Source organism: Desmodus rotundus, chromosome 6, assembly GCF_022682495.2.
Source record: "Desmodus rotundus isolate HL8 chromosome 6, HLdesRot8A.1, whole genome shotgun sequence".
Classification (NCBI taxonomy): domain Eukaryota; kingdom Metazoa; phylum Chordata; class Mammalia; order Chiroptera; family Phyllostomidae; genus Desmodus; species Desmodus rotundus.
Window position 1 is genome coordinate 80430797 of NC_071392.1, and position 24366 is coordinate 80455162.

General features: G+C 41.8%; 1 pseudogene; it reads right to left on the minus strand.

Annotated features, from left to right (window-relative positions):
• The window catches only part of LOC112299849 (eukaryotic translation initiation factor 1 pseudogene), an 18131-nt pseudogene extending 7305 nt beyond the window's left edge, over positions 1-10826 (minus strand).
• Between the last annotated feature and the right edge of the window lie 13540 nt (positions 10827-24366).

Below are 24366 nucleotides of genomic sequence, written 5' to 3' on the forward strand. Positions count from 1 at the left end.
ATCTCCTTCCTGCAAAACGTGCCAGTGTCCCTCACAAAACACCTGTTCATAATGATCTGTACCTAAAACCTTGACCTATTTTTATATGTGAACCCAAGACTTCTTTTTATCTTTACATAATTCTAATAGGAAATGTTTTAGGAATGCATTTACAATGGACACTGAGGAGAGATAGTGTTGTGCACCAGAGGTGGCTGAAATACCAGGTGTCAGATGGCATTTGTAGCTTTCACATTCATGGGGATTTTATTGCACAAGTGCTGGCAAATGATGATCCCATTACAGTTTCTAGAACAGTCATGTCTGAGCATTTGTATATTGAAATATAAATTATTGGATTATAAATTCCTTTCTTTTGTATTTTTATACATGGTACATTATTTACAAAATCGTATATATAGGATAGTTATATTATCTATGAATTTTAATTTTAAGCTAATGAAGGAGATGTTACAGAAATCTTTATTTTAAAAAAGCTATGTTGGGTAAATAAGGGTTTGTGAACCATTACTGACTTAGATGATGATTCATAATGGGAAAAGTTCTTATTTTGGTTTTTTTTTATTATTTTGTTTGTATTCCACTATAAAACCGGTAATGGTAACAAACACACATTTAAAAAAATACAGGGGTGGGCAAAAATAGGTCTACAGTTGTTTGTATGGAAAAAGACATACAGTTATATTATTACTAATAAATAATAATACAAGAATAGACTGTGTCCCCACTTACAACTGTAAACTTACTTTTGTCTGCCCCTGTACAGCTCCTATACTGTTTACACAGTTCATTACCTAAAGGTGAATAGAAATGATTTCCCAAGGTTTCCTTGCTAGATAATAATTTTGATTCCATAGTTTGAAAATTATGGTAAATTGTGAATTTATTGATATATTTTAAGTTTTCACCACATAATCTGTTGTCTTTAGGCTTCATAGTAAAGAAACGGAAATAAAAAGGAACTAATGTATTAAAAAAAGAATGAAAGCTTGTCACTAAGAGATTGGGTGCACAGACTTAAATTTGTAACATCTTTACCTACTTCCTTTCCCTGTTCTTTTTTCATCGTTTCATCATTTATGACACACTGTATATTTAAATCATATATTAAAAAAATTTGCCTCCTTTCCCTTTCCCCTCATCCCAACACACACTAGGATACAGGAATTCCTAGAATGGAAAGAAGGGAATATTGTGTTTTGCTCACCAGTATCTTTCCATGTATAGAACAGTGCGGGGGCACGCAGGAGGAGCTCAGTGAGTATTTGATGTATGAATGAGAATACACGCCATAAGCAAAAACGACTGCTTCGAGCGCCACTCTCACCAGAATTCTAGGAGGCAAGTGGGAGGAACCAGGACGTTGATTTCTGTGACTTGGCGCTCATAGGGATTGCGGGTGCATTCTTATATTCCTTGGGATGTACTGATGTGTGAGGACTTTGTGAAACTTCGTGCGCATGGCTGCGCAGGTTGGAAACCGAACATTAACTTGCACCAAAATCTTCACAATGCTCCTCAAATTTACATAAGGCAGAAACACGTTTTTGTAAGGGCATTGATCTTCCGTTCTCTTGTTCACCTGTACAGGGCAATTTAGGATATTTCTTCACTGGAGATTAATGGTGAGGAAATGAACTAACTCTCTTTTCGCAAACAGCCAATTCAGTAGCAAATCCTCACCCTAGATTAAATCCCGCGCTCCTCCTACCTTGCCAACCCTGCCTCTACCCCCGCCCCTTTAATAGCTATGTAGGGCGGGGGGCAAGGGGAGAGACGTTCTTGGCTCCCCCTAAATTGGTTAAGCTTGCCCCGAGTTTTTGTTATCCCATATTTGAGCAAGCCCAGAGGAAGCGTAACCAACCACTAACGAAGATCGCCGACCAAATGAGAGCGGGGCAGCACACGCGGGCAGAGAAGGAAGCAAAACACGAAGAAAGGCAGTATCCAGCAGGCACATGAGTGCGCAATCCCATCAGCCCTGGCAGGGAGAACTTCAACTCCCAGCTTGCAATTGGGGCAGTTACCGTCCGAGGACTACAACATCTCTCTCAACAACAACAACGTGAGGAGAAAAGAGAGAGATGTTGTAGTCCTCGGACGGTAACTGCCCAATTGCAAGCTGGGAGTTGAAGTTCTCCCTGCCAGGGCTGATGGGATTGCGCACCTCATGTGCCTGCTGGACTACTGCCTTTCTTCGTGTTTTGCTTCCTTCTCTGCCCGCGTGTGCTGCCCCGCTCTCATTTGGTCGGCGATCTTCGTTAGTGGTTGGTTACGCTTCCTCTGGGCTTGCTCAAATATGGGATAACAAAACTCGGGGCAAGCTTAACCAATTTAGGGGGAGCCAAGAACGTCTCTCCCCTGCCCCGCCTACCATAGCTATTAAAGGGGCGGGGTAGAGGCAGGTTGGCAAGGTAGGAGGAGCGCGGGATTTAATCTAGGGTGAGGATTTGCTACTGAATTGGCTGTTTGCGAAAAGAGAGTTAGTTCATTTCCTCACCATTAATCTCCAGTGAAGAAATATCCTAAATTGCCCTGTACAGGTGAACAAGAGAACGGAAGATCAATGCCCTTACAAAAACGTGTTTCTGCTTATGTAAATTTGAGAGCATTGTGAAGATTTTGGTGCAAGTTAATGTTCGGTTTCCAACCTGCGCAGCCCTGCGCACGAAGTTCACAAAGTCCTCACACATCAGTACATCCCAAGGAATATAAGAATGCACCCGCAATCCCTATGAGCGCCAAGTCACAGAAATCAACGTCCTGGTTCCTCCCACTTGCCTCCTAGAATTCTGGTGAGAGTGGCGCTCGAAGCAGTCGTTTTTGCTTATGGCGTGTATTCCATTCATACATCAAATACTCACTGAGCTCCTCCTGCGTGCCCCGCACTGTTCTATACATGGAAAGATACTGGTGAGCAAAACACAATATTCCTTCTTTCCATTCTAGGAATTCCTGTATCCTAGTGTGTGTTGGGATGAGGGGAAAGGGAAAGGAGGCAAATTTTTTTTAATATATGATTTAAATATACAGTGTGTCATAAATGATGAAACGATGAAAAAAAGAACAGGGAAAGGAAGTAGGTAAAGATGTTACAAATTTAAGTCTGTGCACCCAATCTCGTAGTGACAAGCTTTCATTCTTTTTTTAATACATTAGTTCTTTTTATTTCCGTTTCTTTACTATGAAGCCTAAAGACAACAGTTATGTGGTGAAAACTTAAAATATATAATAAATTCACAATTTACCATAAATTTCAAACTATGGAATCAAAATTATTATCTAGCAAGGAAACTTGGGAAATCATTTCTATTCACCTTTAGGTAATGAACTGTGTAAACAGTATAGGAGCTGTACAGGGGCAGACAAAAGTAAGTTTACAGTTGTAAGTGGGGACACAGTCTATTCTTGTATTATTATTTATTAGTAATAATCATAACCTGTATGTCTTTTTCCATACAAACAACTGTAGACCTATTTTTGCCCACCCCTGTATTTTTTTAAATGTGTGTTTGTTACATTACCGGTTTTATAGTGGAATACAAACAAAATAATAAAAAAAAAACCAAAATAAGAACTTTTCCCATTATGAATCATCATCTAAGTCAGTAATGGTTCACAACCTTATTTTACCCAACATAGCTTTTTTAAATAAAGATTTCTGTAACATCTCCTTCATTAGCTTAAAATTAAATTCATAGATAATATAACCTATCTATATATACGATTTTGTAAATAATGTACCATGTATAAAAAATACAAAGAAAGGAATTTATAATCCAATAATTTATATTTCAATATACAAATGCTCAGACATGACTGTTCTAGAAACTGTAATGGGATCATCATTTGCCAGCACTTGTGAATAAAATCCCCATGAATGTGAAAGCTACAAATGCCATCTGACACCTGGTATTTCAGCCACCTCTGGTGCACAACACTAATCTCTCCTCAGTGTCCATTGTAAATGCATTCCTAAAACATTTCCTATTAGAATTATGTAAAGATAAAAAGAAGTCTTGGGTTCACATATAAAATAGGTCAGGTTTTAGGTACAGATCATTATGAACAGGTGTTTTGTGAGGGACACTGGCACGTTTTGCAGGAAGGCCGGCTTAGTGGCCCCAGCTCTCCAAAGGCCAGCAGTTCCTCCCAGACTATCTGACACTAGGGGGCAATACCACACCTACTGAGAGTCGTTCATTGGTGGAGACTCGATTTTCAACCTTTTTCATCTTTTGACACACATAAACTAATTACTAAAATTCTGCGGCACAGCAGAAAATGTATTATACTTTTTGCCAATCTGACCAAAAAAATAGGTATAATTTTGATTCATTCACACTGGACGACTATTGTTGTGTTGGCTGTTGTCATTTTTTTTTTATCTGAAAATGTAAAGGAGAAAGATCAGTGACCCTGACTAAGTAAGTAGTCAGGTATTGCATATTTAAAAAATTCTTGCAGTATGCCAGTGTGCCTCTTGAGATACGCCAGTTGAAAATTGCTGGTGGAGACGAACATTTCGTAGGTCACCAACCAGTTAGTCACAGTCACTACCCTCTAAGGCCAATGCTCCTTTTACTATACTATATTACCAGTTTTCATATATTATATGTATATACGTGTATATATTTCATATAAACTTATCTATATAACAATTCTCGTGTGATTTTAAAAGTTAACATGAAATTCTATTACATAGCTGCCTAGTGATTCCTCAGTGTAGGACATCTTTACACTTAATAAATGTTTTTTTAAATTTAAGCATTGTGCTTAGTGCTGGTGGTGTAGCAAACACTGACCCATAAAGCATGGTGCCTAGTGAAAAAGGTAGAAATGAAATAATCAGACATATAAATGTCATTTCTTATATATAATTATAACTGGTGATGAGTACTATGAAGGTGCTTATAAGGTGTTATGAGATCACTTAAGAGGGGAACCTAATTTAGATTGGTGAGGAAGAGGAAGATAGTCAGGGAAGATCTGCTCAGGTTAAGAGGAGAAAACATACAGGGACCATGCAGTGGAAAAAAACTTACAACTAGTGTGGGCTATGGTGAGCCAGGGCAGAAGCGGTATAAGATGAATTTAAAGAGAGCTTGCAAGGGCCAGATCGTTCCAAAGCCTTGCAGACCATGGTAGGACATGTAGATCTTACTGCATGGGGAAAAGAAAGCTTCTGAATGGAAGAGGCAAGATCTAATTTACATTTTAAAAGACATGCTACTGAATGTTTATCCCTGGGAAATTACTAACTTTTTTTTTTTTGCTTTCATTCTCTGGAATATTACATGGCTATATAAAAAAGAAAGGGGTAAGACAAAAAAAAAATCAATCAATCAATGAGTCAATCAGAGAGAGGGAGATAACAATATATTGACCTGAAAGAATGTCCATGACATGGTATTAGGTAAAGAATAAGTAAATAACAACATGATGTGTTGTATATAATGTAACCCATTTTTAGAAATAAAATGAACCAATAAAAGTATTTGAATACATTTCTGTATAGCACAGAAAAAAGAATGGGAGAATGTGTACACATCAAATTTTAGTGTGTGGTTGGTTACCTTGGGGGATTGCAATTGGAAAGGGGTAGAGGGAGAAAATAACCTTTTCTTTATAAATTGCTGTATTGATTTACTGTGTATATGAATTAATTTTACACATTTTTAAAAATAGATCACTCTGCTGTGTGGAGAATGGGTAGGAGATAATGAAAATGGAGCAACTGCTTAAGAGAACATTTCAGTTATCCAGATTCTGGTTCTAATTATGGTGGCACTGAAGATAGGAAAGAGGGGCTGAATTCAGATCTGTTTTTTGAGACTGAAACAGTAGGACTTGTGATGAACCAGATAATGGGGACATTCTCATGAATGGCTCTCAGATTTTCTGACTTAAACAGCCTTGTAGAGGGTAGCTCCTTTAGTGAAAGAAGAATGGTGAATATTGAAATAACATCTGTAGAGAGTAGGAAAACAGCTTCATCATAAAAACAACAAGATTTCAGGGAAATGACGATTACCCATTTGAGACTGGTGAACTTGAAATCATGGCGGTATGCCCTGACTGGTGTGGCTCAGCTGGTTGGGCATCATCCCACAACGCAAAAGGTCACCTGTCCAATTCCTGTTCAGGGCACAAGCCTGGGTTGCAGACCTGGTCCCCATCCGGGCGCATGAGCCAGAGGCAACTGATCAACACTTCTCTCACACATCAGTGTTTCTCTCACTCTCTTTCTCTCTGCCTTCCCCTCTCTCTAAAAATAAAATTTTTTAAAAATCATGGCTATAGTATTTTGCCCAACATACTGATTTTTTTCAAATGCTTATCTGCTTGGGTTCTGCTGTAGGAGCAACATGTAGTTGGGCTTGTCTAGGCTAGAGAAGGAGAGTGAAACCAGGGGAAGGTTAATGGGCAACCAGATTTATGGGTTGTTTTCCATTTTTTCAACCTTTATAAATTATCTACATTTATCAATACTTTTCATCAATAAAATTTTCAAGTTATTCTTGAGATATAATCTCAAATGTAGACCTGCTAGGCCAAAGGAAATGATCAGTTTTATGACCTTTGTTATTGCCAGATTAATATTCATTTAATACATATGAATTTTTGTGGAGCTTTTTTCCCCTAAAAGTCCATTTACCTTGAGTTTTACCATTGTTACAGGAGAAACTCAGTTCTTGCCGCCACAGTAAAGAATTACAGGCCAGTGAGCCAACTAGCATTCAAGCAAAGCTTATTAATGCCAAGTTCTAATAGGAAAGCAAAGCAAGGGTGGGTAGAGCAGTTTGGCCAAAAGGTGTGGCCAGGTACCCCCTCCAGCCAGAGGCCGACTGGCCAGGGGTCCCCCATGTGGCAAGAGAGCCAGGAGGCCAAGAGAAGAGAGCCCTTTATTCTGAGGACTTATGTGGTTGCTGGGGTAGGGGTGAAGAAGTTACATTTTGATTGGTGGATAAAGGTGGTACCAGCTTCTCTTCCCAGGAGACGTGACTCCCCAAATGTAGGTATGAGTGGGGGGTCTGTTAGTCTGAATCATTATCTTGCTCCAGACTCTATTTGTTCTTGTACATGTGACGGGAGGCAGGCAGTTAACTAAAGTTGTCTTGCGGGTTTTTTTCTTTGGGCACTCTAGTTCCCCCTCCACGCTTCTCCCTTCCAGGCCTTGGGATGAACACACAGTCTCAAGGCTTTCCTTTTCCCAGTTAGTGGACATGATACACACAGACCTTCAAGGGCTCCCCCACCTCCTACACTATTATAGTTTCACTTGTTTGGAATGCCTGGCAGCCTTATCGGACTTGGCTCAGGACTCCTGGGTCAACGTGTGAGCTTCGGCTTTTAGCCTCCTGTATTAAGTTCTTAGATTGTAATGGTGAGGGCCTTGCCTTTATTTCCCCTCTGGCTGCTCATTCCACCGTAACATCATTTTTTTTTTTTGAGTTTTAATTATTTAGTGAGTATTTGAGTACTGAATAGTGGGTGTATGGTAGTGAGCAATGCACTAAGCTCTCTCAAAGATCTTACGGTTTAAAAGGGAAAACAGAAAACAGGTAAACAAAATAAGAAGCAAGTACAACTCTGCATGTTGTCAGAGTAATAGGAATGAAAAGGAAGAGAGCAATAGAACTATCAGGAGGGATTTACTTGGGATTGGAAATCTACTCTAAAGAGATAATTAATCTGAAATTTGAAGGGTTAGATGGGATCACCCACAAGAACGGCCCCCGTATCAGGGCCCTGACACAGGAATGAGTTCAGCCCACTCCTGGACCGGAAAGTTGGCCAGTGAAGGCCAAGCAAACGCAGAGTGGTAGGAGAGGAGGTTAGGAAAGAAGGCAACATTCAGAGGTGCAGGGTTTTGCAAGGAATTTGGATTTTATTCTAAGTAGATTACGAGACAATTGGATAGAGTTGAAGAAGAAGAGTGACACAAACCAATTTACCTTTTCAAAAGATCCGGGTAGCCGCCACGTGGAGAATGAATCAAAGGTGGGTGGAGAGACCAGTTAGGACGCTATTGTGTAGCCTGGAGATAATGAGTGGTTTAGACTAGGGCAGGCTGGGGCTGGGACAAAGCTGGCACTACAGTGTGTGAGGGAGGCATTTGCCTTGTGCACAAAATTTAAGCAAGCGCCAAAAGATGCAGCAAAAAGGTAAGTGATATTTTGATATAACATTTTTAACAATCAAAATTAATGCAAAAAAAATGAACACAATGTTAAAATGTAAAATAAAGACAAGATGAGCCCCTGAGTTTATAAAACCTTGTCTCACTTCCCTCCCCCTAATCTTGGCCCTGTTTCCAATAAGACTTTATTTACTTGATGGTTAGCTGGCTCTAAGACTGTAGTTTGCTGGTTCTGAAACTGGCAAAGTCGGCATTTGCATTGCCTGTCACTACTATAACCAATTAAGTAGAGCCAAGGATTGAATCTTTATGGGCACTTTATTCAGGTGCCAGCCATCTGAAAAAGACGGTGGGTTATGTACCCTCAAAAAGCATCTTAACATCTCATCTCAAGCAGACCTTTTTATAAGGAGAAGAAAGGGTATAGGTAAGAGGTTTGGGGAAAAGGTTAATCAGATAAGAGTTGCAGTCCAGGGGTGATTTTCCCAGTACTTCTTTATCTGTCAAAGAACAACTCAAATACCATCACCATGCTTGCAGATCTCAGCTCAAATATCATGGCCAAGCTTGCAGATCCCCGGGGGCACAAAGGCTGAATTGCTTGTGGGCCTCCTGGAGTTACGAAGGACATTCAATCCAGTTCCTGGAATGACAGCTTTCCATGTGCAGTAGTCACTTATGCCTATCAATTAAGGCTAAAATCTTTAACTCTTGAGTTCCCCTATCAGTTTGATTTTTTAAAAGCATTCATATAAGAGGAATACAAAATTGCCCGTTAATATATACCCTACAACCAAAGGGTTTCACTTCTGGGTCTGTAGGGGTGTGGGTACATATGTGTGTGTGTGTATAGATACATATGGGAATCGAACTGGCTACCTTTCAGTTCTCAGGCCATCACTCAATCCACTGAGCCACGCGAACCAGGGCCCTCTTCAGATTTTTTCTTTAACTTTTTTTAAAGATTTAATTAATGTATTTATTTTAGAGAGAGGAAAAAGGAGGGTGAAAGAGAAACATAGGCCAGTTGCCTCTCAAACACCCCCAACTGGGGATCTGGCCCACAACCCAGGCATGTGGCCTGACTGGGAATTGAACCAGAGACTTTTCAGTCTGCAGGCCAATGCTCAGTCCACTGGGCCACACCAGCCAGGGCTAAAAAACTTTATTAAGAGTTTATTTGAGTCAACCTGACAACATGTGCCAAGGACCAAGATCTCAGATACCCGTTAGACTTTTTAAAGTTAGTATAATTGGTATTGGTATAGTTAGTATAGTTAGCATTGTTTATTAGCATAGTTAGTAGAGTTAGTATACTTATTATTGGCATAGTGAGTATAGTTAGCATTGTCTATTAGTACTGTTAGCATAGTTAGCATTAGTTACCATAGTTAGTATTAGTTACCATAGTATAGTATAGTTAGTATTGTTTGTTAGCATAGTTAGTAAACTTAGTATTGATAGTATTTTCAGTTAGTGTAGTTAGCAAGTCACCACGTCAAGTGCACTTGCAGCTCTCTTTGCTGACAAGGAGCCCCGTATTGGCCTTACGAGCTCCTGAACACTATTGGCCAGGAAACCTTTGCCAAAGTGACGTTGGCCTGACACAATATGGCCAGGACAGAGGTGGCTGTCACTCGTTAATCAGCTGGGTTCCTGTAGCCTTTTTCAAGAAGTCCACTGTGCAAAGTACTTGAATCACCCAAATATTATAGTTATTCGAGGTGATTGCCACCAGGGAAACGTTACTCCTCTCTATGAAGCATGCGAGCAGAGGGGACTTGCTCGATTACGTGGAGGACAACAGCGCATGACCGGGAAGGAGGCCTGAGCCATGCCCTGGCAGCTGGTGTTAGCGGTGCAGTACTGTCACCAGAGGGGCATCATCCACAGGGGCCTGAGCCAGAGAACATACTTTTAGATGCTGAGCTGAATGCAAAACTTGCAGACTTTGGCCTCAGTAGTGAATTTACAGGCCACAGGCTGAGCGTGTTCTGTGCCGCCACAAAGCTATCCCTGTGCCAAGCTCAGGATGACCCTGGGGTTGATACATAGAGCCTGAGGGTATTTCTGCGTAGAATGGTGACAAGGACCCTGCAGTGTGTGGGAACTGAAGCAGCAGATACTGAGTGGGCACTGCCACGTCCCATATGTCATATCTATAGAATGTCAAAAACTTTTTTTTGACTCTTCAGTTTATTGCATGGAGTTACAGTAGTCCGAGTTAAAAGCAGACCCCAAATGGTTACATTACACAAGCTGTGAGGTTTTTAAACTTGTGACAAGGGCCAGAAGGAGGGAAACTCATTGCAAGGAAATCCTCACTTAAGCTTCAGTGAGCCAAAAGCACTTACAACCTGTGAATCTTCAGCTGGTCGTCCTTAACCAGTCCAGCCTCTACGAAGAACTGGCATATGTTCTTGTTCTGGTCACCCAGTAGCTGAGTCACTTCTGCATATTTAACAGTACCATTGCAGGCAAATTCTTCTTAGATGCCTTCACTAGTTTCTTTTTATTGTAATCTGCAGCCATCCTTTGGACAGTAGTAAGGGTCTTCCTGCCGTTTCTCTGTTGCATTCGTATATGCATATAATTCTCAGTGCCAGGAGGAAGCACATCGTCACCCCGACTTGCATCAATCAGCAAAGGGGCTGAAAGAGTGGAGGTTCTGGATAGCAGGCATTCTATATGATTCATTTTTCTCAGGGGAAACAGCCTGCAGAAGGATGCAGCTGGAGAAGGCGGGGCAGCAGGGATGGCGAGTTGGGAGGTGAGGGGAGATCAAGAAGAAGGTTGTGAGCCCTTGATCGTGGCAGCTCAGCAACTGGGGCGAATGTCAAAAACTTAAAAAAAATTAATGACCCTCAACCCCAGCAAAAGAACCATGGAAAATATAATGAAGGAACGATGCTCAGCATGGGCTGGAAGGAGGAACTCGGGCCTTACAGATATCCCCACGTAACAGAGATAATGAAGAACCTGAGCTGGACGAGACCCAGGAGTCAGAAACAGCAAGAAAGTACAATAAAGTGATGGGCACTTTGATCTGGAGTACAAGGAAAACCAAGGTGAAGGGCTGTACCATTTTAAGGCCCTGCCCTTCTCTTGCCCCAGCCCGTGAGATTCAGTTATCAAGGCAAAAGACCAAAAAGCCTGCCAGTCCCCCAGCCCACCTTGAGTCAAGGACCATCACTTCCCCACCGAGCTTGGAATGGAGGATGAGGATCCCCAGCCCAGCCCTCCAGTATGGCCCTGAGGGCTCCCCCTCCATCCACAGCAGCAGCAGCAGCAGCAGCAGCTGTGGAGCCCCAGAAGGAACCAGCATGAGAAATTTCCTTCATGATGCGCAGCCTGATGGTGGTACCCCAGTCCCTCCCTCTAGCCACAGCGAAGACCAGCAGAGGATGGCTATGCGGCCCTTTAGTTTCCTATTCAGACTCATGTTCTATAGGCTTACTACCAAGAAGCAGCCTCTCAAAAGGACAAGGGTCAAGCCAATAAAATTTTTAAAATTGTGGACAGCCAAGGCAGGGCCACAGTCAAAGACTCGGGGAGGTCAAGCTGCACTCCTTGCATTTTAAATGCCAAATTTGGAGGTGCTGAGCTCCAAGGAAGCCAGCCACAAGGTGCGGGAGATGAGGCAGAGGCTGGACGTGAACAGCTGCAAATGAGAGCGGTGCCAGAAATACCCTCTGTGTGTGCAAGGTGAGAGGACTCGGTCCAGTGGACGACGGAGGTGTGCAGACTGCCGTGGCATGCTTGCATGGGATTCACATCAGGGGGGTGCCCTGCATTTCTGTGGCCTGCAGAAACATCCAAAATACCTGCTGAGCTTGGAGGATGGCTTGGAGCCCACAGGGGGTCAAGAGGAGAGGGTGCCCTCACTGCCAGTGCACCCCTTGGCCCCCACCTGAATGAAACTTCAGAGACTAGGCTATTTTTCCTGGAGCCCCTTTCTCCCATGTTTGTGGGGGTTCTTATGAAAGTATTTGGTTCTTCTAAATTTCATAATAAACTTGACAGTCCTGAAAGGAAAAGCAGAAAGGAAATACATAGGACGATCCTTTTTTTAAAAAAGATTTATTTATTTTTAGAGAGGGGAAGGGAGAGAGAGAGAGAGAGAGAAACATCAATGTGTGGTTGCCTCTCGAGCGCCCCCTACTGGGGACCTGGCCTGCAACCCAGGCATATGCCCTAGACGGGATCAAGCCGACAACCCTTGATGAGTCTAATAGATGCAGAAAAAGCTTTCAATAAAAAGTCAGTGTTTAATAATTAAAATATATATTTAACAAACTAGGAATAAAAGTTCCTTATTCTATTAAAAACCTACAGCAAACATTACACCTAATATTAGAATTTTAAAAGCATTTTCTTTAAAACATGGCAAGGATATTCATTCACTACTATCACAGTCACTATTTAGCATCATCCTTTGGGGGGGGTTCTCACCAGTGCAAAAAGACATAAAAAGGAAACGAGACGTAAGAACTAGAAAGAGGAAAACCTCATCATATACACATAACATAATCATCACCATAGAAAATTCAAGAGACTATATGAGCAAACCATGAAAACTAGACAGTTCAGCAGGGCTGTTGGCTCCAAGATCGACATACAAAACAGATAGCATTTCTATAATCAGCGATACCAACATGAAACCATTTTAAAAAACACACAAAATAAGAAGACTTGTTAAGTTTCAGTGATAGGTTTTAAACTTAAACTTGTTAAGTTTAGCGATTTCTGGCTTTCAGTAGAACAAGATGATTCTGATCAACCCGTCCCCTGATTGCACAGAGGGTGGGAGCACACACACGCTGCTAGCACTGCATAGTGTAAATGCAAAATAAGAGTGAGTGGGGAAAACCTACCGGAGATCCTGCAAGGCATTATGCCTCAGACACATGCTTAAGCCTGGCACAAATAGACTAGGTATACCCCCCCTAAAAGGGGGGAGTTTCCGGGTGATGGACCATACTCCTGTGATGTTTAACTACTTGCAGAGAATGGGAAATGGGGAGTATCCAGGCAATTATGTGACAGCGAGAGCCTCCTGGTTGGGGAAATGACCTGTTAGGAGACTGAAGCTTCTGGAGATCAGATTCTGATAATAGCCTCCTTTCTATGGCGATAAATCTGCTGAGCCAGCTTCTTGCTAGGCTACTTGTATGCTTAGCGATTGCCACAAAAGTGCTGTGTTAACAAACTACTCCCAAAATTCAGTGACTTGAAGAATGATCATTTGCAAAGAACATGTATGCGTGACACATAGACACAGACAACAGTGTGGTGGTGGCCAGAGGGAAGGGGGGCAGGCACTGGGCACAGGTGGGCAAAAGGGGGGAAGTGGGGACATCTGTACTAGTGTCAACAATAAAAATAAAAATAAAAAATTTTAAATTAAAAAATATTATTTTCTCTCGTGCAACTGCAGGTCAGCTGGGGGGTCCTTGTATCTGAACTGGGCTCCTGGGGATGGCTGGGCTTCAGGCTGCACGTGCAGCTGGGTTTGGCTCCTCTGCAGGTTAAGGCTCAGGAGGGCTTACACGTGTGTTCATTCTGGGGCACAGGCTGAAGGGGCAGCAGCTTCCTGAGGAAAGTTCCCATGGCAACGGCAGAGATGCAGGAGGGCAAGCCCAGATATGCAAGTATATTTGAAGCCTCCCCTTGCAGCACATTTGGCAAAAATCTCAGGAGTCAAAGCAAGTTACACAGCCAAGTGCAACATCAAAAGATCTGGGAAGTGGACTCCTATCCTAAGGTTGAGTGGCGTGAATATTTGCTGAAATATTACCTTATCTGCCACAGTATCAGAAGAGAGACAGGAGTGAATCTCCAGGACTATCCAGATTTATCTCTCTTCACTCCACATCCTGGCTCTTGGGGCTAATTATCCTTTATCCTTTCACTAAGACAACTAAAAAAGAAGTTGGATAAGTACCAGCAGCATTTACTAAAAAGCATCAAAGACATAATAATACAGGAACCCTGACCTGGGAGAGAATTGCAGCTTAAAGAGATGAAATGAAGCCATTTCTGTCCAAGGGGCATTTGTTCATGAAAAAAAAAAAAGGCATCTGAAAGACAAGGCTGCCTTTGGCTAATGATCAAAACTAAGTCCTTTGGCTGACAAAGATAAAGATCCCTTTCCTTGTTAAATATCATAAAGGGCTACTCCTTTTACCCTGAAGCCATTTGCTAATCTGAAGGGAACAGCTGAAAAATGGAGTGGTTTGAGAGACACTGGGAGTTGGAATTCAACATATCTGAAGGTGGAGGCCCTCTGCCCTTGACTGGAACCCTGAAATGTGTGACTTTAAAAAGTAAGTAGGTCCCTGGCTGGTGTGGCTCAGTGGATTCAGTGCAGGCCTATGAACCAAACAATTGCTGGTTCAATTCCCAGTCAGAGCACGTGCCTGGGTTGCAGGCCAGGTCCCCAGTAGGGGTTGCGCAAAAGGCAACCACACATTAATGTTTCTTTCCTCTTTCTACCACCTTTCCCCTCTCTCTGAAAGTAAATAAATAAAATCTTAAGTGGGTCATTTAGATAACTCAGTTTGCCCTTGACTGTAGCAGGTACTTGGTAAAAGGAAACCAGTTCTAAAGAGAAAGGCTACATTACCCTAGCTTTGAAGTTATTCCTAAATGTAATTTTAAAAATAAAATATCTAGGCATTGGTTAGAGCATCAGTTGGTTAGAGCATCATGATAAGCCAAGGTATATGAGAATCAACCAATGAATGCATAAATAAGTGGAACAACAAATTGATGTTTCTCTCTTTCTCCCTTCCTCTCTATCTCTCAAATCAATAAATAAAAAAATTAAAATGAAATGTCTAAGAAACAGTAAGAGATTATGGAAAATATCTCAAGCCAATACAGGATTAAACACCAATTCCTGCCACAATAAACTGATCATATATTTTCTTATTTATTTATTTAATTTTCTATTGTTCAATTACAGTTGTTCCCATTTTCCCTCATTACTCTCCCTTGCCCTAACCACCACCCATTTTTAAAATATTTTATATATTTATTTTTACAGAGAGGGGAAGGGAGGAAGAGAAACATTGATGTGCAAGAAAGATTGGTTGCCTCTTGCCCACCCCCAAACTGGCGACCTGGCCCTCAACCCAGGCATGTGCCCTGACTGGGAATCGACATGGTGACCTTTTGATTCACAGGTTGGTGCTCAATCCACTGAGCCACACCAGCCAGGGCTAAACTGATCATTAACACTCCCCTTGTCTCTCTTCGCTGTCTCACTTTCCACACTTTTCCACTTCCTTTACTTCTTCAATCATCTCCCACATAACTACTTTCACCCAAGTTCTTCCTCCAGGCCTGTTCCTGAAGGACTCTAACCGAGTACAACAGGTAGACAGTCATATAAGCCCTACCACGATCCGGGTATAGAACAGCGCTCTCACCTAGTAAATTTTCTCGTACCCCTTTGCCGTCCATCCTCTCCCCCTAACCTCAGCCACAAGCAACCGCTGACCTGCTTTCAACCACTCTCATTTTGCCTTTTATATATTTTCATGTAAGGTAAAAACTTGATTTAAACTTTTTCTCATCTTGTGGGTTTTATTGCATGGAAGTTGAAGAGAATTTATTACGCTTGAAACTGTTAACTTTGTCTTAAAAGGATCCCTGGGAGAATCTCATTTGAGTCTGCTGCAGGGAGACACAGGATGGCCACCTCTGGGAGGCAGAGGGACAGCCCCTAGAAGTCTACAAGAGAAGATCCCCCCAAATCTCCGGGGAGACAAACCTTTAGGGAAGAAGCCAGCATGCAAGAGTGGCACACAGCTTTAGTCACTGGAGGCCAGGGGATGACACTGAGTCATGTTTCTTCACTCAGATCCGCGCCCTCTTAAACTTGCAGTTGTGTGACGTGGGCGCCCAAGTGCAGGTGTATGGACTGGGGAGAGGAGGAGATGTCAGCTGTGAGTCAACTCTGAAAAAGTGATTTCCCTCAAATGTCTGTGTGACATTGCTATCCAAACATCATTCCTTTGATACTCATTCATAAAGCAGGACATCCAAAGCACACTGGCCCAGAATTCGAGGCGTTTTGGCAACTTGACAGCTCCAGTATATCTGCCACAGCGATGCCCAGTGAGGGAGGAAATGGCAAGCAGGGCAGGTGACAGCTTGGTGAGCACCAGCCGTCGTGGTGGGCGTCTCACATGGCTTGGCAGGCAGCAGAATCGTGAGTAATTGCAGCTTCTGGGGTCCAGGGAGTAGATAATAGAGCCCAGTGATTAACAGTGTGGACTCCGGAGCCAGACAGGTCTGGATTGAAACCCAAATGTCATTCCGTCCTGCCTACATGAGGTGCCCTGATGTGACTAATGCTGACTAATGGTGGGTGTCCAACCTTTAACAAATATTTCATTCATTCAACACATACTTATTGAGGACCTACAATGTACCAGGCACCATTGAGACTATGGCAGTGAGCAAAGCAAATGAGTTCTTTCTGTTAATGGATGAAGTGCAAGGACTCCACTCCCTCTGCACTAGGATCCCAGTCACTCAGCCTGCCGGGTGACTTAGCATTTCCAATTGACAGACCCTTTGCCACCTTCCATGAAGCTCCTTTTAAACAGTTGGATTTGAAGTCTGCAGTTTTGCTCTGGATATGTTCATCAGTTTCCTCGTGACTCTCTGCCCTCCCCTCTCCTGCACCCAACCAGCTGCCCTTTGCTGGGGAGAAGCGCCTTCAGACACTTACCCTGCCACAGCCCTGATAACCTCATGAGAAGAAAGGAGCGTTGTCTAATCCCCAAGACCAGTGCGGCCCGTATGTACCTATGCCCTGCTTTTTGTTTCTCTGCCTTTCATGAAGAGACCAAGTTTACAGCCCGGTGTTAGTGGTTATCCCATTTAGGACCTGGTTCTGGGGACCTCTGCCCCGTCCTTCTGTCTGCCAGAGGCTGGCTCTAGCTGAAGTGGCTTGCTAACCTCATGTTCACTTTATCAGTCAGGGCTGTTGAACGCAAAGGACAGCAATGGACCCCTGGCTAACATAAGTGAAAAATAAATTTATTAGAAGGATATTGGTGACTCACAGAATTGGCAGGCAAGTGGAGAAGCAGGCTTGGAAAACAGGCGGACTCAGAGGCTGGCAGCTGGAGCAGTGTGGTTAAGAGGACAGATGTCACAGACATCACTCTCATCACTGCTGCTCTGCATGACTCAAATGGCACTGTGGCATCTGTTGCATCCTGCCACAGGTAAAGTCTGGCTAACCTTCCCTGCCTGCATTGCTAACCAGGTCCCACAACAGGCCCTTATGTGCAGAGCCTGAGCTTTAGCTGTCCAGAAACTCAAGCAAAACTTGGTGACATATGAATTGATTCCTCTGCTTTCCCCAGCTGTCCCTGGACGATCCTCACCCAAGTTGGAAGGATCAGGGTTGGTCGTGGGTTGACAGGCATAATCATATTTGCAAGGAGGCTCCCCTAGGTTTCATGCTGACCCTGTTCGGGCCCATTATTGTATGGCCACCCTTCGGATGCTGTCATCATTTCTTCGTAATTGGTGACTTGCCTTTAGCTTCATTGTTAACTCCCTTGCCCTTGGCCTCTGCCTCTTATTTTGCCATGTTTTCCTGCAACCCTCTTTGAAACTGTACATTCTGCTGTGTTTTCCTGACTAATATCCTTCTCCCAGCCTTAGTCATTTCAAACCGTAATCCTGTATGCTATACCTTCTCCAGCTTTAAGGCCATTACACTGGAAAAATCTGCACACATGTAGCTAAAATTATTTCTCTTCAACCATCTCATTCTGCTACCCAAACACTTCCCTTAACTCTTGAACCATCCTACTCATAAAAAGAGTAATTATTCCAAAAAATCCAGGGTTTTGTGTACATTACAGACCTCGAATTTCTACTGTATTTCATTATTATTCTCAATTACTAGAGATTTTATGTTTTATTAAAAAAATAATTTTATCCCCCAAAATGTTTCAAAGAGCATCCTTTTTCAGCGTTTTACCAGTGTTATTGTCCATCTAAAATACTTGTGGTCCGTATGTTTAGGTGTATTCTTTTCAGTGTTGCTTATGGCCAAAATGCCTAATGGCAGCAGACTGGCTAAAACATTGTGGAATAGGCATATAATGGAATTCCACAGTCCTTTAAAAGATGGTATAGGTGTATCTACACTGGTACGGAGCCACATTCAACCCATCATGGTATGCAAAAAGGGTGTGTGTATATTATCATTTATGAAAAAAAAAATTGTATACACAAGGAATATCTCCAGTAGGATACACAAGGGACTAGTAATGATGATTCCCTCAAGTAAGGAAACTGGTTGAGAGCAGGTTGCGGGGGTGGGGTGGGAGGGAGACATTCTTTTCACTGCATACTCGATATGGTGCCAAAATAAAATAAATTATTTCTACTGGGGAAAAAACACACAGACAGAGGCAAAAATTGTAATCCTCTATGATTCATCTGGAAGACTCGAAAAACGATTCCACTTACAGACTTTTGGTTTGTGGTTTAAATAATGTCTAATTTCTCCTCTGGGTTTGATTGTCACAAAAACTTCGGGGAAAACAGGACTTTTTATTTCACTCTATCTCTCTAGAGGGGCTGGTCTCCATTCTTGAAGAGCCATTCTAGAGCACAGGGGTTAGATATCTAACTGTATCTTCCCTTCTATGTTACCCTCTCTCCAACACGTATGTAGTGGGCGCCCGCAGGGCCACCAGGCCCGCACTACATATTGAGGTGGCCCATGTGCTGCAAACAGGTGTCATACTCTGATGAGAATAAAGTAACTCTTTACGTCATCATTGATAACTCTTGCTTCATCATTGAGGACCCAGTTCTGTGTGATTTTTCTCATTCCAAGTGCTTGATATACCAGTAAAAGAGATTTAAGAATTTTCTTGTTGTGGCTGGTGTGGCTCATTTGGTTGGAGGGTCAACCTATGGACCGAAAGGTCGTGGGTTTGATTTCCAGTCAGGGCACATACCCAAGCTGCAGGTTCGATCCCCGGTTGTGGTGCATACAAGAAGGCAGCCAATCAATGTTTCTCTCTCACATCAATGCCTCTCTACCTCTCTCTCTCTCTCGCTCCTGCTCTCGCTCTCACTCTCCCCTCCTTCTCTCCCTAAAAGCAATGGAAAAAATGCCCGTGGGTAAGGATAAAAAAAAAAGAATTAAAAAAAATCCTTGTATGTTCAGGCACATTTACTTCCAACCTAGCAACCTTTTATTTCTTTCAATATTCCAGCAGGTATAAATAGTTTTTAAGAAACTGGGATTCTATTTGCATGGCACAAGCTTTAGTAGAACAAATCAAGTAAGTAGTAAATTGTAGAAAATGTTATAGCAGAAGTTTCTGTTTAACTATTTTAAATACATGTATTTAATCTTGTTTCAATGTTTTTCACAATTTTCTTTGGATCTGAGGGATTTCAGCAAAATAATGCTGCAGGTTTGGAAATAAAGTAATTCTTTTAGCCTTTTTCCCCATTTGGCACTCTACTGACATCTAGCAATGCTATGAGAATCCAGCTTTTTAGTTCTCTTCCAAAGATTTAGACAACTGTTTCCATTTTTTTTTTTTTTTTGGAGACATTTGTAGAGACTAAATTAAAAGCAGAGTAACTGAGACAGACATATCTGGCACTTCACTCAGCCAAGCTACGATTGTAATATTCATCATTTTTCCACTGGAGGAGGCTTGTGAAAAATTACAAACCCAAGCCATAAAGGAAGCCATCAAGAAGCTTCTATGAAAACAAATCGACCACAAAGCCTAAGGAATAAATAATCCCAGACTATATAGTATATAGAGGTAGATATGTCATTCTTCATCCATGTACTCATTGCACTTAGCAGTTAAGAACATGGACTCAAGTCAGACTGCCTGAGCTTTAATCTTGACTTTGTTACTTATTACCTGTTCAATTTTCCCAACTTCTCTTGTGCCTCAGTTTCCTTATCTGAAAAACAGTACATGCCTCATAGAGTTGTTTAATATTTTCCCTTTGAACAGTGCCTGGCACATACTAAACATTAAAGAAGTGCTGGTTAGATTAATTTATTAATTAGTTTAATAAGTATGCACCAAGCAGCTATACCTATGGTCCAGGCATTGAGCCAGTTGGGTTCCAACGGTCAATGAAAGAGTCACGGCATCTGCTTCCCTAACTCCGAGACTGGGGTTAACAGACAGTTAAACAAGTGATTACAGGAAATGTGAGGAATGTTTGACAGGCGATGTAAAAGATGCTATGGGAACAAAGGTTATGGGGATGTTCCTAGCGTTCCTAGCCCACGTCGAAGTCAGCTGTGGCTGTTCTTGGAAGGAGCTTTGCAGGCACCAGAAAAGGCAGTGCAAGACAGTGGTTACGTAGCCCTGGGAAGCCCAGCTCTTTGGGTTTGTGGCAGGCTCCGTCACTTACTCCTTGTGTGATCTTAAGCAACTTAACCTCTCTGTACGTCAGATTCCTCACCTGGAAAATGGGAATCAGAATTGTACTTGCCTCCTAGAGTTGTAATGAGGATTAAATGAGTTTACGCACCCTTAACCAGTACCTGGAATATATAAGCACTAAATGGGTCTTAATAAGTGTTACTTAAGTATTAAGTATTTTTCCTTAATAAGTATTATTACATCATGAACACAGGATAGTAATATGATAGTATTGTTGTATTAATAGTTGGTCTTGTGTAGCTCTCTTTATTTAGTGTTACCTCCCCTTTTACGGGGCAGCTGAAAATTTTAGAGCGTTGTTTCTCCTGCACCTTTTGCTTAAATCAACGGTGCGACTAAAAACTTCCTTCCCCCCAACTCCCACCCCTTTTAAGTCTAGCTTTCAGCGCAGGTCTACAGGGGACCTTTACAATTTGAGGAGCAGCAGCTGCTGCATGCACAAATAATAGCAGCAAGCCTCACAATATATTCTGGCTTTCCTCTCTTGGAAAAAGCATTGAACTTGTAGTCAGAAGACTTAGCTTTTATGCTTCCCTGGGCCACTTCCTGGATGGTCTTGGACAACTCACTTGTCTGATCTTCAGTTTCCTCATTGGTAAAATTGGAGAATACTAATTTTTCATTTACCAAGTTATAAGAACAGACGAGATAACACATGAAGGAAAGAGGACTCCGTAACCTGTAAAGATCCATTCAGTTAGAAATACAGCTGACCTCATTTATATTGAATATATATGGAATCTAAGATAGTCAAACTCATAGAAACAGAAGTGGCTGCCAGGGGCTGGAGGAAGGGAGGAATGCGAAGGTGATGGTCTAAAGGTACAAAGTTTCAATTACACAACATAAGTTCTAGAAATCTACTACACAGCATACTGCTTATAGCTAGCTAGTGTTCACTTAAAATTTGCAAAGAGGTTGGTTCTTTTACTTTTTAATGTTTTCCTTACGTATTTTTTCTTTTTTTTTAACCTTTTTAAGTGGGTGGTTCTTAAGTGTTCCTGTCTCACACACACTAATAATAATAATAATAGTAACAATAAACTAGGTGGGAGGAAATGTTGGAAGGAGATGGACATGCTTATGCACTTGATCATGTTGATGGTTTCACAAGTATATACTTGTCCCCAAACTCAACAAGTTGGATATATTCAATCTGTACAGCTTTTTACATGCCAATCATACCTCAATAATGTGGTTTTTAAAAACTTAGAAATGCAGTCACGTGCATTTGCCTCATAAAAGCTAATCTAGTTTCCTATAGCTAGCCACGCCCATGGTCCATTCATGTTGCCTAGTAAGGCTCAGCCAACTGCCCCAAAGCTTTGGCTACTTCCCTCAGTTACAGATGAATCTAGGAAACTGAACTAGGGCTTAAATTGCAAGAAGGGTAAGTTCGTGGGTATGGAAAGAAACTAAAATTGTTTTCCTTTTTTTTTTCACTTTATTCTTTTTCCTCTCTCTCTTACTTCCTGAAAAATTCTCGATTCACCCACTCAACAAAAGGAGAAGAGGTAAGAGTTTTCCTTGTCCCTTACCTGGATTTCTGTGCTCCTTTATATTTATCTGTTCCACAGAGTCACACTGTATCGTGGTTATGTGTTGAAATATGTTATTCCTGTGGACCTCTTTCTAAAAATCTGCTTTTCGTGGTGGGTTCTCAATAAATGCTTGTTGGATTGAGTTTAGTTGAATAAAACATAATATAATTGAAGCTATTCGGCGCTCAGAACATATTTCATATACTCAGATCCAGTGATTTATTTAAAAAGAGCTTCCAGGGGGTTAAAAATAGAGGTCTGGATCCAGGCAGTTCTGTTCAGAGAGTTTGGAGGGGGTGCAGTAGCTCTGGCTGCAGGCGAGGCTCTTTGTTTTGAGGAAAATGCTAATATGAAGGACTGCACAACACTGCCAGGATAATGTCTGGGTATTTCTGGCCCTTTGGCAGAACGGAATTTCTGCCTGGAATACACTTCCTTCCCTTTCCTCGCGTCTCTGCTCTGAGTCATGGCTTAACCCAGTAGCACATAATAAATAAGCAAAATTTATCGAAATCTTTTTCTAAATCTCAGTCCCTTGAAATTATGACCTGGCCATTTCTCCCGCACCAGTAATTCTGGAGTCAACATGTTGTATGAGTAGGGCAACTGCGTGCCCTGACTTTTCTGCCTCAGTTTTGATTTAAAATAGTCTCTCTCATTATCAGATTTGTCTTGTCTTTGGTGCGTATTTATGGAGGCCCTGTAATAAATAGTCTATCCGTCTGAGAAAACTACTATACAACATCACCTTTCAGATACTATGCTTTAATCATGTTTTTAAATATAGAGTAGGGAGAGTAATTGGATTCCTAGGACATTTATTTGAACAAATTCCCGACCTTAACCAGCAATTAAAAATACAAGTTAGGATGGGAGGGCGATCTGGCTGCTACATCTGTCACCCCACCAACTGCCAGGTTTGATTCTGCTGATCTGGCTGGCTAGGCGGATGCCGCTGTCCTCCCTCACCGCTCCCTGTGCTGCGCCGCGCCCCAGGCTGAGCGCTCACCCAGGATGGAGGAGGACGACTTTCTGCTACAGAGAGGACTGGGTCTCCATCAAGGGTATAGATCCGCTCCCCTGCTCGACCATCCAAACAAGCTGTCAAGGTCCATTTGTAAGAGAAGGTAGGGTAGCCAAGCTTCCAAGTCTCATCCAAATAAGGGGGGTGGTGGGAATAAGTTAAATTTAGGTACCATTTGAAAAGCACAACTTTCCCAATAACCTGTATTTTTTAATTTTAATATTTAGAGTTAGTAGAGGTTGGAAAATCTGGTACATCCTCCAGCAGGAATGTAAAGTCTTTAAAACAATTTTTCAGTATCTATTGAGAGTACTAAAAAAATTCAGCCATATTAAACTAATACTGTTACTTCTAGGAAACCCTTCTAAAGGATGTGGGCAAAGATTCATACATAAAGATGTTGGCTGAAGTATTTGTAACAATGAAAAATTAGAAGAAATCTTAAGTATTAGGCGTTCAGCTACATAAATTTAGGACTTTACATCCACGCATGGCATTAATATGCTGGCTTTGGAGTTCTTTCCACATAAATGTTCTCTGAGAGAAGTAAAGTTGAGAGTGGTAATTTTGAAGAATAATAAAATTATTCTTACTAAAACATAAGAAACACAGTAAATATATGATATTAATAATTTATATTAATACCAATATGTCCATCTGGAATGAAATCAAGATCTCTGCCTATAGGATTATAGCTCATTTCAGTTTTTTTTCTTTGCACCATTCTGTGTTTTAAGTGCTCTGTCGTGAACACGTATTATGGTTATAATCAGAAAAAAGCAACGAAAAATTATGGAGGCTTATCAGTGAACCGCAACATAGAGATAAAATATTGTATTAGAAGCTAGGTGGAGTGAATGAGGGAGTCAGCAGAGCTTCGTCAAAGAAACCCTTGCGTGGAAAGAACATCACAGAGGACCACGCTGCAGACCCGGGGTGGGCGTTCCGCTTTGCCAGTTACCATCCAGAAGATGTTTAAGTGCTGAGAACTCTGTAAGCCAAGATCATGGAAGAATTTTGGTTTGAACATGCTTTAAATAACTGAAAACTTCTCTGTGGAGCAAGAGAGATAGAGAAGAAAGTACTAAGAGTTTAAGGAGGGTGTTAATGAAGGCTGATAGCTATGAATTGACACAGCAAGGCAGAATACTGTCCCCTGGGAAGACCAGCCACCCAGACAGGCCC